General features: G+C 42.6%; 1 protein-coding gene across 1 annotated transcript in view; it reads right to left on the bottom strand.

Moving 5' to 3' along the window:
• Positions 1–13,544, bottom strand: part of MYO3A (myosin IIIA) — a 145,483-nt gene extending 131,939 nt beyond the window's left edge. The window contains exon 1 of the mRNA XM_069777295.1: positions 13,524–13,544. The gene's annotated coding sequence lies outside the window, so the exon portion shown is untranslated. The remainder of the gene's footprint in view (positions 1–13,523) is intronic.
• Positions 13,545–14,351: the final 807 nt, after the last annotated feature.

Below are 14,351 nucleotides of genomic sequence, written 5' to 3'. Positions count from 1 at the left end.
TTATGAGCATCACGTCGGTGACAGGTTTTGCCTTACAGAGTCCTGTATGAACTGGACTTTGAACTAGTTTTCACACCAGAGCACAGTGTCTTAAGGGACGAGAAAATGGTGGTGGAAATGTGTTACTGGAAGTAGGGGTAGGGTAGGGCTGTTTCACTCACTACTACAAAGCTAGGCACTGAGAAGAGCAGCTTTTAGCAAGATGTGATCTGGCCTTACTCCGGGGCAGTCTTAAGCACAGGCTGTCCTAATGACTGCTCTTGACTTTGCAGCCATAATAATGTTCTCTTCATCTAAGCTGTATGTACTATATATAATCATTTATAATAACTAATGCTATTTCCACCTCCCTCACCTGTCCTTGCACAATTGTGAACCCACAAACACACTATTTGGAAAGACCAGATGAATTCTTATTTCAGATGTCAAGCCAGTCCCAAATTAAGAATTAGGATGAGGCAATTTTTGTAGGGTTGGCTTATCTCTTTGCCTGTTACAGTGCTTCCTGTACTTTGTAATTCCTTCTTTGAAGGAGCTGAAATTGCTTACTGCTGGAGACCTCATGCTGGACTGGGTAGCCCACAGGTTTGGTTCACAGCTACGGAAATTTGGTGTCCCCACTGCAGCCACTTGGCCTCAGGATTAGGGTGTTTTCCTACCCTGTTGTTGCCTGCCATGGTCTCCTGTGGAGAACATCCTCAGCACAAGCCAAGACTGTCTCCTTTTTCCCTTTTTGCTGAAACACACTTGTTAATCATTGCTTTCACACACAATTGAGACAACAATGCAATTTTTGATTGTTTTGCTAAGCCATGCAGAGGTCAGGGCTGCTGCTGGTATTCTGTGTGCACTGCCATCCTCAATTGGCCTGTCTAGTGCAGAAGAGGTTGTTTTTTCCCGGAGACGGTTTTGTGTCCTGAGGTTCTAGCTTTGATTGTGGCAACTGCCTTACTTAGCAGGCACCACAGGACGCAGAGGGAAAGAGAAATCAGAACAGCGGAGGGAGGCTAGTGCTTCACCGCAGAGGCACAGCAAAGGGCAGGGCCACCCACTGCCTGCCCTGCTTGCATCTGACAATTGAGCTCGGATTTCTACCTTCAGTTCTGCTTGAATCAAAACGAAGGAGCTGTGTGTGGCAAACAGAAAATTGCCTACAAATTTTCTGCAAATACAAACATTTTTTTATTTTTTTTTTAAAAGGGACTGCAGCTTAGGAGAGATTCAAAATTTTATCCCCATATCTTGCCATGCAATACAAACCTCCTGACTGCTCCATTTGTAAGTGCTCAAAGGACAGTGAGCCTGATTCTCTGCTACCGGTACCTGTCTGACTCGAGAACGAACTCCCAAATTCATTATGTGAAAGCTATCTCATCTGGCTTAATGTTCAGAACGCTACTGCTTGCAAGTAACAAAGAGCTAATTACTATATTTGTATGAGGGAGTTCAATATGGCACTATCTGCTGGCTGGGGTGGGTTTCTAAGTATCAGATGCACCTATTAAGATTTGCATTCCTAACCCTGATCTCATTCAAGGTAACAGTAGAACTTGGTTTGGAATGGGCTAGGGATTGACCCTTGACAAGCAATGTTTTAAAATGAAATTCAGTTATTTCCCTTACTGCCTGTTCAGATACATGATAAAAATAAGGAGCAATACTTTACATTTTCTGGCACTTTTTATTCCTAGGATTTCTGAATATGCCACAGTCAACACACATCATCAGCACGTTGCCAAACGTGTTGCAGTAGGCAGTAAAGATCTCTGTGCTCACAGACAGCAGGCAAGATTTCAATTTTGAAATCTGATACAGAAGACACGCTGCATAGAAAGCAACAGGGCACCTCAGATGGCTGTCTCAGAAGGAGCAAGGCGCGGGATATGATGTGTTTTGCACCTGTTATGCAACAGAGAACAATTTGCCAATTAATTCAGGTAGCGTTAGAGAGAAGAGATAACATGTCTTGGATTTCCTGCTCGTAATTTATTGAACAGCTAGGCCCTTGGGACTAATAAGAAGTATTTCATCAGCCTGCAGGAGGTCTACAGTTTCTGATATAATAGAAAAATACCATCTTTCAGAATGGCAAAGTATCGTTAACTGATGCAGACCTTGCATAAAGAGCATCTCTGATGGACTATTCAAATAAATGTTCTACCTTACCCTTAAACTGTAATCCCTGATGGGCAAAATGATAAACAACAAAGTACACAGGGTGAGTATTTACTCATTTCTTACCCCTCTTTTTCTTTACAGTGACCAGCCATGAGAAAACAAGGTAGGAAATAACCTTTCCATCACTTTCTCCTAGCACATAGATGACAGGAGACTTTCATTTCCTAAGCACATCTTACCTGGGATTGTGTCCTAGGACCTGGGTGACAACCTGAAGTGATGTAGGTCCTAAACCACTGCTGAGGGAATATGAATATAGAGGACTCCATTACTTTTTGTGTTTACTTAGGAAATAACTGAGGAAATAACTTATAAAAGAGTTTCTTTCTCTCTGCAGCTTCATTAATACAAATTGGAAGAACAGGTAATACAATAGAAAGTCTTTTGGCTTGACAGCAAATTCCCAGAATCTTCTCACTTTCAAACTAATAAATAAATCAAGTGTTCCTTATTCATGAAGATGGCAGTACCATCTTACAATGCTTGCTCTCATGCCAGGTGCAGTTTAACTAAGACAGAGGGTCTTACTTTTTTTTCACTTAGAGGCAGAGGGCTTGTTGAGGTACTGGCTGCTCTAGAAGTGGTAACATTTTTCTGCAAAAGGACATTTAAAAATGAATCAATGCTGAGTTAATGTTCTTCAAAGAAGTGGTTTTTTAGCTAGTTCTAGTTTATACCATATTTATCGTGCCTGTCAGTTAGAAGGCCTGTACCTAAGCTCAGGTGATTATGCATCTCCTGATTTGTAGTCTTCTTGTGCAGGTATGCTAAGATGGATTTATCAAAGAACCAGTGGAGTTATGATCAGTTAGAACAATAAACCACTGTCCTGCCTCTTCTTAGTAGATGCATTATCTCTTCCTCTCTTTTCAAAATAGGCAGTTCTGTCTTCGCTAGTTCAAGGACACATCCCCAGTCTGTAAAGATTATTTCACAGCATGCTGAGGTTCAATCTCAGTTTTATCATGAGATTCAGGACTGAAAGATTCAGATCAAACTGCAGACATGTTGTCTGCTTTCTAGTTGAAGTAATCGTGCTTTCTTCCACAGAGAGGAGGCTGTATCCTCTGAGATGAGGGATGTGTAATTCATCCTACAGAAAACTGAGAACTAAACAAAGCCTGTTTAGCTTGCGAAGTGGATGATGTGGCAGTCTGTAAAAACCTTCAAGTGCTGAAGCACCTGGTGGTGAAGTCCCCCAACACAGACTGAAGTGCTTACAGTCAAAGGCATAGTGACAAATTAGAGTTATGTCCAACCTTCAGCCTTCAAACAGCTTCTGGGAAGTCAATGTGATTCATGTAGCTTCCAGGCAAACATCACCGGCAGTAGCTTTCTTAAGATTCCATCTGGAGCTGCTAAAAAAACTCATTCCAGCTTCTGTCAGTCTTCTCTGAGTCTCCTTCACGTTTGTCACCCTGGGTCAGAGTCTCAGATTTGTTGTAATCCAGGTCGGTTGCTTTGGATTTCCTCACCAGCACCTCACAGACTGCTAGCAGGATCAGGGCCTGTGCTTTTGTTCTCTAGGTAGCTCAAAATACTTTCTCTTCTCACGTATCAAATGTTCTGCAGTTTCTAAATCCAACTAGGTGAATTGACATTGATTGTAACTTTGCCTGTACAACTTACCTTGAGCAGCTTCTTATTCAAGAATAGAAACAAGGAAGTTACATTAGATAGGCAGCAGAAACCTTTGCCCAGTTATATATAACACTGAGATTTTTTGTATTATTTTGCTGTCTTTTTATGTTCCATGAAATCTTTCTCAGAAGAGAAAGTTTCAATAAAGTGGTAATGGAACATTTTTATTTACTATTTTCTCCATGTTTACTATACTATTCTCTGTATTTACTATTTTTCTGTATCTCTGAGTTGGGTTTCTTTTTTGCTTTACAACAGTAGAACAAAGACAAAAATGTGGACGATAAAATTCAAGGCTCATTATTTGAGAGAATGGTCCTCAATGCCAGGACAGCTTCACTCCCAGTTCTTCAAGAGAGTGACTTGCAAAGAATGAAACACAGCACACTGAGTCCACAACACCATTTTCATTCATTTCACACAGGTCTGTAGACAGTGTATGGCTGCCTCCGGAGCAGAATGAGGCCTGCATTGCTATTGAATGATGTGGCTCAGATTCATCAAGAGATTTCTGCAAGTAGGTCCTATTAATGCTAATGGGAATGTGACAAATTAATCTCTCATGTACAGATGAGAGAACAAATCCATTCAGTTGCAGAACAAAAATACCAACAACGTTTGAGGAACTACAGAATCCTGAACCGTATAACAACAACAGCAACAACCGACAGAATAATACTTTTGGCTTGTTAGTACCACCCAGTCTAAAATCAGTACAGGTACAAAGATAATATGGTGTGTCCCTCCACTCTTCCACCTCTGCTGGGATTTTTCTTTGTTGTATCATATTGGTAAATTGCAACAGCATTATTCCAGCTTCTAAGAAAACCTGGGAATGAGCAACATAAATATTTAGCCTGAAATCCACATTGTAAGGGCAGAACTGAAAAGAAGACAATATAAAAACAAAGAAAGAAAAAAAATCAAGGGAAAAAATAAAAGCATTGATTATATTTACTTTGGTAAAACAAGTAAATTTTATATTCACTTGTTTACACTTTATTTAAAGTATAAGCAGGTATTTCCATCATAAATGCATGCATGCTTATTCATAGTACTCAACGAGTTGCTCTTCATCTATTTTCTGTTTTTATAGTGTGATTTCATAGCTTCTTCCCAATAAATATTATTTGTTTACTGTTGCACACATTCAGTCCAAATAAAGCAAAGGTTCTTCTGAAATCCTGCATATTTACTGTTATCTGGGAACCAGTCCTGCCAGTATGTTTTTCAAATTTCTTGCTCCACTGTTTAAAAATGGTAACAGTAAAAGGGAACATCACAGGGACAAGTGTGGGAAAGATTCAAACCTCTTAACTGGTTAGTACAGGACACGTAGGTATCTAAACCAGGAAAAAGACAGTAAAACCAAATGTTGGGAGACATCTGAATATGCTGCAAGGATAGGTGAGATTCTGGGTCATGGATGTTTAAATGTTTCATATCTGCCCTTAAAAGGCAAAAGGTTTATTGTCCTGTTCTGCCCCCTGTATATTCATGAGTAAATTACCATATCATGAGGATGTGTCCGGTGCATGGTGAGCCAACACAAACCTCTCTGAGACGCAGCGCGTGCAGTGGTGCTGGCTGGCTTCAGGAAGGCCACCCCCTCCTGGAGGTACCGGCCCGGTGAAGGGCAGCAGGGTGTCCCGCCGGAGCCTCCCTGGCAACGCCTCGCTGTTCACGGGTGGGACGTGGGGTTGAACAGGCTCCCAGAGGGTCCGGATGGGCTGAGGGCACTGCAAGGACCAACCGCTCCGCCGCTCTCTCCCTACCAGTGCAGGGGGAGCGCTTACAAGACATGCCAGAGGCAGCCCTGTTGACTAGACAGCCGGACTTGGGAATGCCCTTCAAGGGCCCCGTCTGGATCGCTCTCTCTGTCAGGTCAGCCTCCTCGAAGCCACAGCTGGCCTCCCAGTGGAGACGCAACCTGGTCTGATTGACATACTGGCAGCGCTTCTCATTTGAAATGGGGAGTTAACTGACTCAGCTAATTTTGCTGCATGCATTTAAATGTCAAAAACAGAGCTGATGCAACAGCATTTGCTAAATATATAAATAATGACTTACTGCTTTCGCCTAATTCAAAGCCAATCAAAAAGGCACAACAAAAGACACCAGCTAAGAAAAAGCCTCCTTGGTGCACTGAAATAAAAGTCACCCCTGTGGAAATCAGTGGGTGCCTTGGTGGTCTGCTTTGATGCTGGCGTGGTGTTGAGTCGTGAAGCGCGTCTGAAGAGTTCTGTCCTGCTGTCCGAACTGAGAACAATGCCGATGGGGGTGAAGCTCAGAGTGGCTCCTCAATGTTTGAGGACTTACCTCATGCAGCCTGTGGATGCCTTGGAGGTCCTTCAAAATGCTGAGGATCCCAGACAGAAAAATCAAGGCATTTCTTGAGGAAATGAAAGCAGAGACAGTGCAGAAAGGAAGAGCTGGCCAACCACACTTGAAGAAGCTCTTCAGGCACTAGAATAAGCTAGCAATCATCCACTTCTTGTCACTGCTACAGCTGCATGAAATTTATTTCTGTTTCGACATTTTAACATACAAACCCCAAAAAGTCCAGTCCGGCCCCATTGAAGGAATGAGAAACACTTGTGAACTCTTTCCAAAAAATAATTCCAAAATGACAGTTCATCTGTCAGCTTACCTACATCCAGTTCATTTGCTGTAGTTTTCAAACATGTAAATATATTTTTCTCGTGATTTATACTGAACTTTTTGTTTGGCTCCAGTTTGACTCCCCCAATTTGTCTTCTGGCCAGCAATTCAAGCAACATCCGTCATGCAGTTCTTTTGCTAGACCTTAATTTTTCTCCTTCTGGCAAGGTAAAATCTCAGGAGTCTTGTGGTGTACCGTAATCCTGCTGTGCTTGCCCATTCTAGAGCCAAGAGCAGGGCAGCTTCTGGGACTAAATTCATAGACTACCTTCTTGGTTTGAAAGATCCAAAATGGGATTTCTAGATTTTGGCTACATAAAGCTATCCTTGAACTACCACCTGTCTTTCTGGAGCTGACCTGATGCCCCACAGTGAGTTTTTTCACTATAAAAAATGACTGGTCATGCATATGGATTCAATACCATGTCTGTGGGTTAGCTACATTAGTCTGGTTTGCCTTACTAACTCTCCTTATAAAGGTCTAAGTTCATTTCATGTGTACAGAAAATACAGGCATATGCAGCTAGCTAGTGGCTGCAGCTAGGTGCTTCATCTATCGCCTTGGATTTCCTTGCCAAGCACCTCACAGACTGCTGGCAGGATCAGGGTCTGTGAATTTGGAAGGAGGAAGGAGGCTGCTGCTAGGTGCTTCATCTGTCACCCAGGCTTGAAGTTCAGTAATTTATTTTCTTCCCCTTTAATTTATGGCCTATAGAAGGTCTAGAATTTAAGCACAACCTGGATAAGAAACTTCACTTTCTTACTTCTGCCTCGGAGCTGCACTCTGTCAGTATGAGCTGCTAAGGTTGTTTCATTCAAACTGCAGAAATGGGAAGGGGACTTTGTAATTGTCTCAGATCTGTTTTGTCACATTAGCCTTGGGCTTTAACTTGCATGTGAGACCAACCTCCCAATTTATCCTGCTGCCCCAGTTTTAGCACTCTGTCTTCAATATGAAGTGAGCCAGGTAAGTGTCATGGTTTAACCCCAGCCAGCAACTAAGCACCACGCAGCCGCTCACTCACTCCCCCCCCATCCAGTGGGATGGGGGAGAAAATCAGGAACAGAAGTAAAACTCCTGGGTTGAGATAAGAACGATTTAATAGAACAGAAAAGAAGAGACTAATAATGATAATGATAACACTAATAAAATGACAACAGGAGTAATAAAAGGATTGGAATGTACAAATGATGCGCAGGGCAATTGCTCACCACCCGCCGACCGACACCCAGCCAGTCCCCAAGCGGCGAAACCCCTGCCCCCCCCACTTCCCAGTTCCTAAACTAGATGGGACGTCCCATGGTATGGAATACACTGTTGGCCAGTTTGGGTCAGGTGCCCTGGCTGGGCATGAGAAGCTGAAAAATCCTTGACTGTAGTCTAAACACTACTGAGCAACAACTGAAAACATCAGTGTTATCAACATTCTTCACATACTGAACTCAAAACATAGCACTGTACCAGCTACTAGGAAGACAGCTAACTCTATCCCAGCTGAAACCAGGACAGTAAGTCAGGAAACAGCAAAGCATGGGAGGATACACTTGGCTGAAGCTCAGTCCCATGGCCATCACCATCTTCAACAATGTCCTGTAGAGAGCTCTATTCAATGCTGGACTAAATAGCGACTTATCCGCCTAAGAATACCAAAACAAAATGAATGGAAAGCATGATATTCTAGGTGAAGAATGTTGTATTTGGGAGTCCCAAGGCAGTGCAGCATTGCAGCCAGGGGATGAGTCTGGAAGATTCCTGTGTGTCACCAGGTAAGAAACGTAGCTGCTGGAAATGGAGATATCCATGAATGGAATCCAGAGGAAACACAGAAGGCAAAGTGTATAAGAATTGTCCAAGCATACCTGCATTCCTGTTTGAATTACCAGAAACTTCTCCTGAGTAGTGACTAACTAACCACATGGGTTTGGACAGTCGCACACCACAGACCAGCAGTGCTGCGATGGACACCCAGTACCTAATATGCACAGCATCCCCCCTTTACTCTGTGCTGTTGGATTCTTGGATGATTGACTAACTGATTTTCAGACAAATGACTTTTACCAAATTTAAAAAATTTTTATGAGCTGTGTTAATGAGTCACAAGTCAATGAGTGGCCAGGCTACTAATGGACATTCAATAAAAATACAGAACAGTCTCTCCCCTATCAAGGATAAAGCCATCTACCTATGGTCTCCATTCCCACATCCCTCCAGCTAACTAGCTAGCAAACAAAACTTGGGGGTTTGCCAGCACTTGTGTGTACATTGTGCCGTCTCTTCGGGCAGGATTCCAAATATTATTTATTTTAACATCCCAAGCATAACAATACAGGTTTTTTTAAACCAAACTTTGCATTTAAATGCACATGTGTGTACATATACTGCAGGTGGTTAGGAGGTGGTTTATAACTCTGGATGGCCACAGAGTGCTCTTGAGCAAGCCAAGGCTCTCTGGGATACCAAAGGACAGAAAAGCCAAGTATCAGCTATTCAACAATGAACTAATATATTGTCAAAGGTCTGACCACTGCTAACATATCTTTGTATCCAAGAGGAACCACAATAGCTTTGATCTCACTCCTGTCTTGCTGAATCATCTTTTCTGCCTACATTAAATATCCGCTGACCTAATCTAAACCTTCTGTAAATGTCTCTTTTCCTTAAAAGAAAGGGATTTTCTGTATTAGTTCAAGCTGCATTTTTATGAACCAAGATAAATGTGAGTTGTTAACACACTCTTTAAGCGCTTATTCAGGTTTCCAGGCTTGAAGAATCAAGATAAGTACATCACTAAGGAGTCTGCATACAGCACACACAGCATCTCTATCACCGGATCATAACTCCACTCTGGGATTAAATTCCAATGGACCTTGTCCTGCAAGTCTTGCAGAAAGTAATTAATGAAGAGAGGCTATAGGAAAGGATATCATAATTTGGCATAAGGATGAAAGATCACATTTAAGGGACCAATATGTCTCTTGATTCCTGTCATACTTAGCTTGTAATTACTTGCTGAAGTGTTAGGATACAAAAGGAAGAAGTCCAGGGGATCTGTTAGCTCTGCCCTTTCTCTAAGTGCTCAGCTAAACTTTTGCTTCAGTCTGCTCAAACCCCATTCTGGAATCAAAAGTCTATGACTCTAAACAACTTTGTAAGCTCATCAAAACTTCTTTTTAACTACTGCTTATAAATAAAATAATGATTCTCCTGCGAGTAAGAGATGCATTTTTCCAAATTATACCTGCATATACAAATATAGATGTTTTCTGGTAAGTATGCAGGTTGTCCTTCAGAACAGTCACTGGGTTTGTTTGGGCATTGATTGGCTTCCTGAAGTTTTGTGGTTCATACCTGGGGCAGTGCACACACTTGTTCAATGATTCATTTTCCCCTATTAAGACTTGACCTGAAATTCCAATCAATAATAAAATAAAGCAGAACTGCAAATGTTCTGATCAGCTCTATCAGATTACCCACTGCACAAACATTTGCAAAGAGTATCCTGAGGGACTTGACTGTGAAGCTCTGTGCAGTAAACTGCTCCAGTAAAATGCTCTGCATTAGGGGCAGGTTACAGCTAACACCTGGCAAACAATGTGAAAAAGGCTGTAATGATCATAAGCTAGCATATGTCTTGTATTTAAAGAAATTCCTTCTAGCCACCTGCAATATTTTTTTAAGTGAAGTACTAAATGAAGCCATAGTTCAATAGACTTATGCAAAATACTTAAACAGTCTAAATGTTCCAGATGAGGCAAAGTAATACCAAGTTACAATGCACATATGTACAAGAGAAATTGCTTTAGCCACATCTGAAATAGAGTTTGTTAGTGTAATTCCTGGCAGCTGATTAATAATGCGCCCCACATCTTACAGTTCACACTGAGATACATAGAGGATTATCATGGCCAGATGAAATTGCAGGGGGAATTTCACTACAACAGGGCATAATTATGCAAAGAGAAAATGGGAAGTTGAGCCTAATGATCCTTTCTTATGCCAAATGTATATGTGGTGGGAAATGACAGACAGGCGAAGCCAGGGTTCTTCAGTGCCCAGAGTACCCTTCATTGTTTTAGAAAACTAAAGGGCCAGTAACCTAATGTCCCTAAACCATTCTGAGGTGCCACATCAGACAGACAGGGAAGGAAGAACGCTACCTGCTGCCTCTCTGCAGGTTCCAGATCTCCTTCACTCAATCACTAACCCAGCGTGGCCGTATTTATGTTAGAACTGATACAGTCACAGCCTATGCAGGCAGGTCTGGAGATCCAGCATGCACAGCACAGCACAGCCGATGCCACAGTTCCTAAATAATAACATTATTATTTATATAATGTATCTGAAGGCACCTTTTTCTTATGTACACTTAAGTAAAAAGTGGATATGACCATTTACACTTTATGGTCACCGGGGGCATATGATCTCTGTATATTTACGGTTTCCTTTTGTAGTTGTATTATTGTCATGGTTTAACCCCAGCCAGCAACTAAGCACCACACAGCCGCTCACTCACTTCCCCCTCACCCAGTGGGATGGGGGAGAGAATCGGGAAAAAGAAATAAAACTCATGGGTTGAGATAAGAACAGTTTAATAGAACAGAAAAGAAGAAACTAATAATGACAATGGAAACACTAATAAAATGACAATAGTAATAATAAAAGGATTGGAATATGCAAGTGATGCACAATGCAATTGCTCACAACCCGCCGATTGACGCCTATTTAGTCCCCGAGCGCCGATCCCCCCACTCCTCCCAGTTTCTATACTAGATGTGACATCACATGGTATGGAATACCCCGTTGGCCACTTTGGGTCAGCTGCCCTGGCTGTGTCCCCTCCCAGTTTCTTGTGCCCCTCCAGCCTTCTTGTTGGCTGGGCGTGAGAAGCTGAAAAATCCTTGACTTAGTCTAAACACTACTTAGCAACAACTGAAAACATCAGTGTTATCAACATTCATCTCATACTGAACTCAAAACATAGCACTATACCAGCTACTAGGAAGACAATTAACTCTATCCCAGCTGAAACCAGGACAATTATTCCCCAGAACTGTGAGGTACTTACTGATCACACAATATATATAGCATCATTTCTAGAAACTCATTTCTTACATGTTGGTCTCAGGTCACTTTTCACTTTCGGTTTCCTGCAAGTTATGCCCCATTACTTTCACCCGCAGTGAAAGGAAGGAAGAACTTTATGTATCCAGGACAGGAGTTATCAGCCCAAGCATCTGAGCCCTTAAACTGAAAGCATCACACAGCACTTGTCTTAGTTCTCCACTCTGGAAGAAACTCTCTTGACCCCAAACATGTGGACAGTAGTACACACAGAAGCAGTAGGTCTGACACATAGTGGCTCGCTCTCCAGCACCCTTTCAGTGGCTTCCTGCGGTGCAGCAAATGCTTTTGTGTCTGAATCCCACTTTTCTTAATACTCTACTTCCTTGCAGGCCTTTTTGATTCTTCTCAGCCATTATGCCCCCATGCCCTGCTTCTCATACACCTCCATCCCCTGAGCTGTCTGCGTGCCTCCATGGGATGGCACAGTCTCCTCTTCTCTAGAGGGTTTCCTTGGACCAGGAGGGGAGCCATCAGGATGAAGAGCAGCCTTCCACCCTGCTGCCCTCTCCCTCGTGCCCTTTCACAGGAACATACTAACACATGATAGCCAAGGAAGCATTTTAAACAGCTGTGCCAACCGTTCCCTCATTTAAGCTGGAGTTTGTAGATGGGGTCTGCCCTGGCTGGTGTGAGGTGCACTGAAAGGGCTGCAGTGACAGATGACTACTAGAAGACATTATCGACTGAATCAGTAGCATTTCCAGACCTGTGAGGCATGGGTGCAGTTTCAACTTGCAGCCTCTAAATGAAGAGAACAAAAATTCGCAGGGGGCATGGCAGGCTACAAAGTGACTGGGTTTCCTCTACATCAAACCCTCTCTCTGCTCTTTTCCCAGTGACTGGGAGAGAGAAGAGTCAAGACTTAAAGAGCCTTTCCTACAGAGAAAGGCAGCCCTGCTTTAGAAATCACTGATGCCATTAGGAGTCACTTTTCAGACCAGGACCATCAAGATATGAGGGAGGCAACAGCCAGCAGTGAGTAAGGAGCAGTGATTTTGTCGGTTCTTTGGTGCCTGCCCTGGCTGGCAGCATGGAGGCAGGAGCCCAGCCTGCCCTGTCCCAGCAGGGGGCAATCCCAGCAAATAGCTCAGGAAATCAGTGCTGGTGCTGGGGTTCAATTCCCCTGCAAAAGGGAAAGGTTGAAAAAGTAATAAAGCCACAGCCACCCAGCCGCTTGCACCTCCCTGTGACCCCTGCTGCCTGCACCAGCCCTCTGAGTGAGTGTGGGGTGGGAGATGGGAGCAAGGAATGTGGGGGAATGACCCTCTTTCTACCCATTTTGGGTCGGCTTGTGACCTCAGGAGCTCTGCCCCTTTCAAAGGTTTGTTGGAGTTTGGAGGGTTGATGGGATCAAGCCCTGCTGGAAAGAAGAGTCCTGAAAAGCAGCCAGATTCTGCAGACATGAGAATATGGAAAGATTCATCCTGGGAGGACTGTAAGTTAAACCTCATTAATGTCTCTCTTTTTTGCACACCTCACTTGTATGGCTTCAAATCTTTTCTAGGCCTGCCTGGAAGAATCTTTGCAAGTAAAAGAAAATCAGAGCAGCTTAGTAGTCAGACAATTTCGGAGTGCTTATTTCCTCTACTAAATCAAGTGACTCACTTCTAAGCCTCCAAGTACACTGAGTGTACAATTCCCGCGCACTCTGGTATCAGCAAACATTTTTACCATAAAGCATGTTAGCTCGTCATAAGCTTTTTTGTCTATAATTCAATGGAATGTGTGCAAACCCCTGCTCATCTACATAGGTATTTGTTTGTTTGTTATTCTAGGCAGTCAATTAGCACTGAAAGGCAGAGATAGCATAGAAACCATGCAATACCAAATCTCACTATATCACTTTTCTACATAGAAGGAAAATGAATTGTTCTTAGCAGTATAAATATACATGACAAATCACTGAAAAAAACCATACCTATTTGAGGTAATCTTGCAAGAAGGCATTTGATGTTCCCTCCATCAGCAGCACTGCTCAGTGAACAACTTAAAATAGTTGCACTACAGCAGAAAGCCCTGGCGGAGACAGTCATAGATGAATGCTGTGAGGTCTGCAGTCTCTTGGCCAGCCAAAGGTGATTAACAGCAACACAGACTTGTGTACTGTTCCTTGAAAGCTGCTGCAGAAAAGCAGGCTGGACAGGGCAGAGATGTTTCCAGGAAGCACCATTAAGTGGAGATCTGTAACATTAGGACAGGGGTCTCTTCTATTGACATCCCTTGTTCCATGCAAGAAGGAAGCGATTGCCTGTGATGCCTTGTGATTATCACACAGACCATCACTTATCCCACAGCACCAATGGGTTCAGGAGGGAATATTCAATGATCTTTGAGGTACATCTGATATTTTATCTCTGACCTACAGTGACAAGATAGGATCCACAAGAGCCCTCAACGAAGGAGTGCAATTGTTGAACTCTTCTCTCCACCCCATCTTAGGAGAAAAATCTACTAAAATGCAAGTCTTCAAGTAATGATTTACCCCAACCCTCCTACAAATATGTATGTATGTATGTATATAAAAATATTTTTTATATGTATATAAATGTATGTATTTGATACCATTTCACAAAGCATCCTGGTGTACTATGTCATATCTATGTTCATCAATTCACAGTCAATTCAAATGTTAATGAGATTTAAGAATTACTTAAAACTGAGTTCATGATTAGGTACTTTGCTGGCTCATTCAGCAATACTCCTTCATTTCGCAGTCAGCCTAACGTGAGGCAGGAAATTATATCAG

This window comes from Haliaeetus albicilla, chromosome 2, assembly GCF_947461875.1.
Source record: "Haliaeetus albicilla chromosome 2, bHalAlb1.1, whole genome shotgun sequence".
Classification (NCBI taxonomy): domain Eukaryota; kingdom Metazoa; phylum Chordata; class Aves; order Accipitriformes; family Accipitridae; genus Haliaeetus; species Haliaeetus albicilla.
Note: the sequence above shows the minus strand (reverse complement) of the source record. Positions and strands in the feature narration are given on the sequence as shown.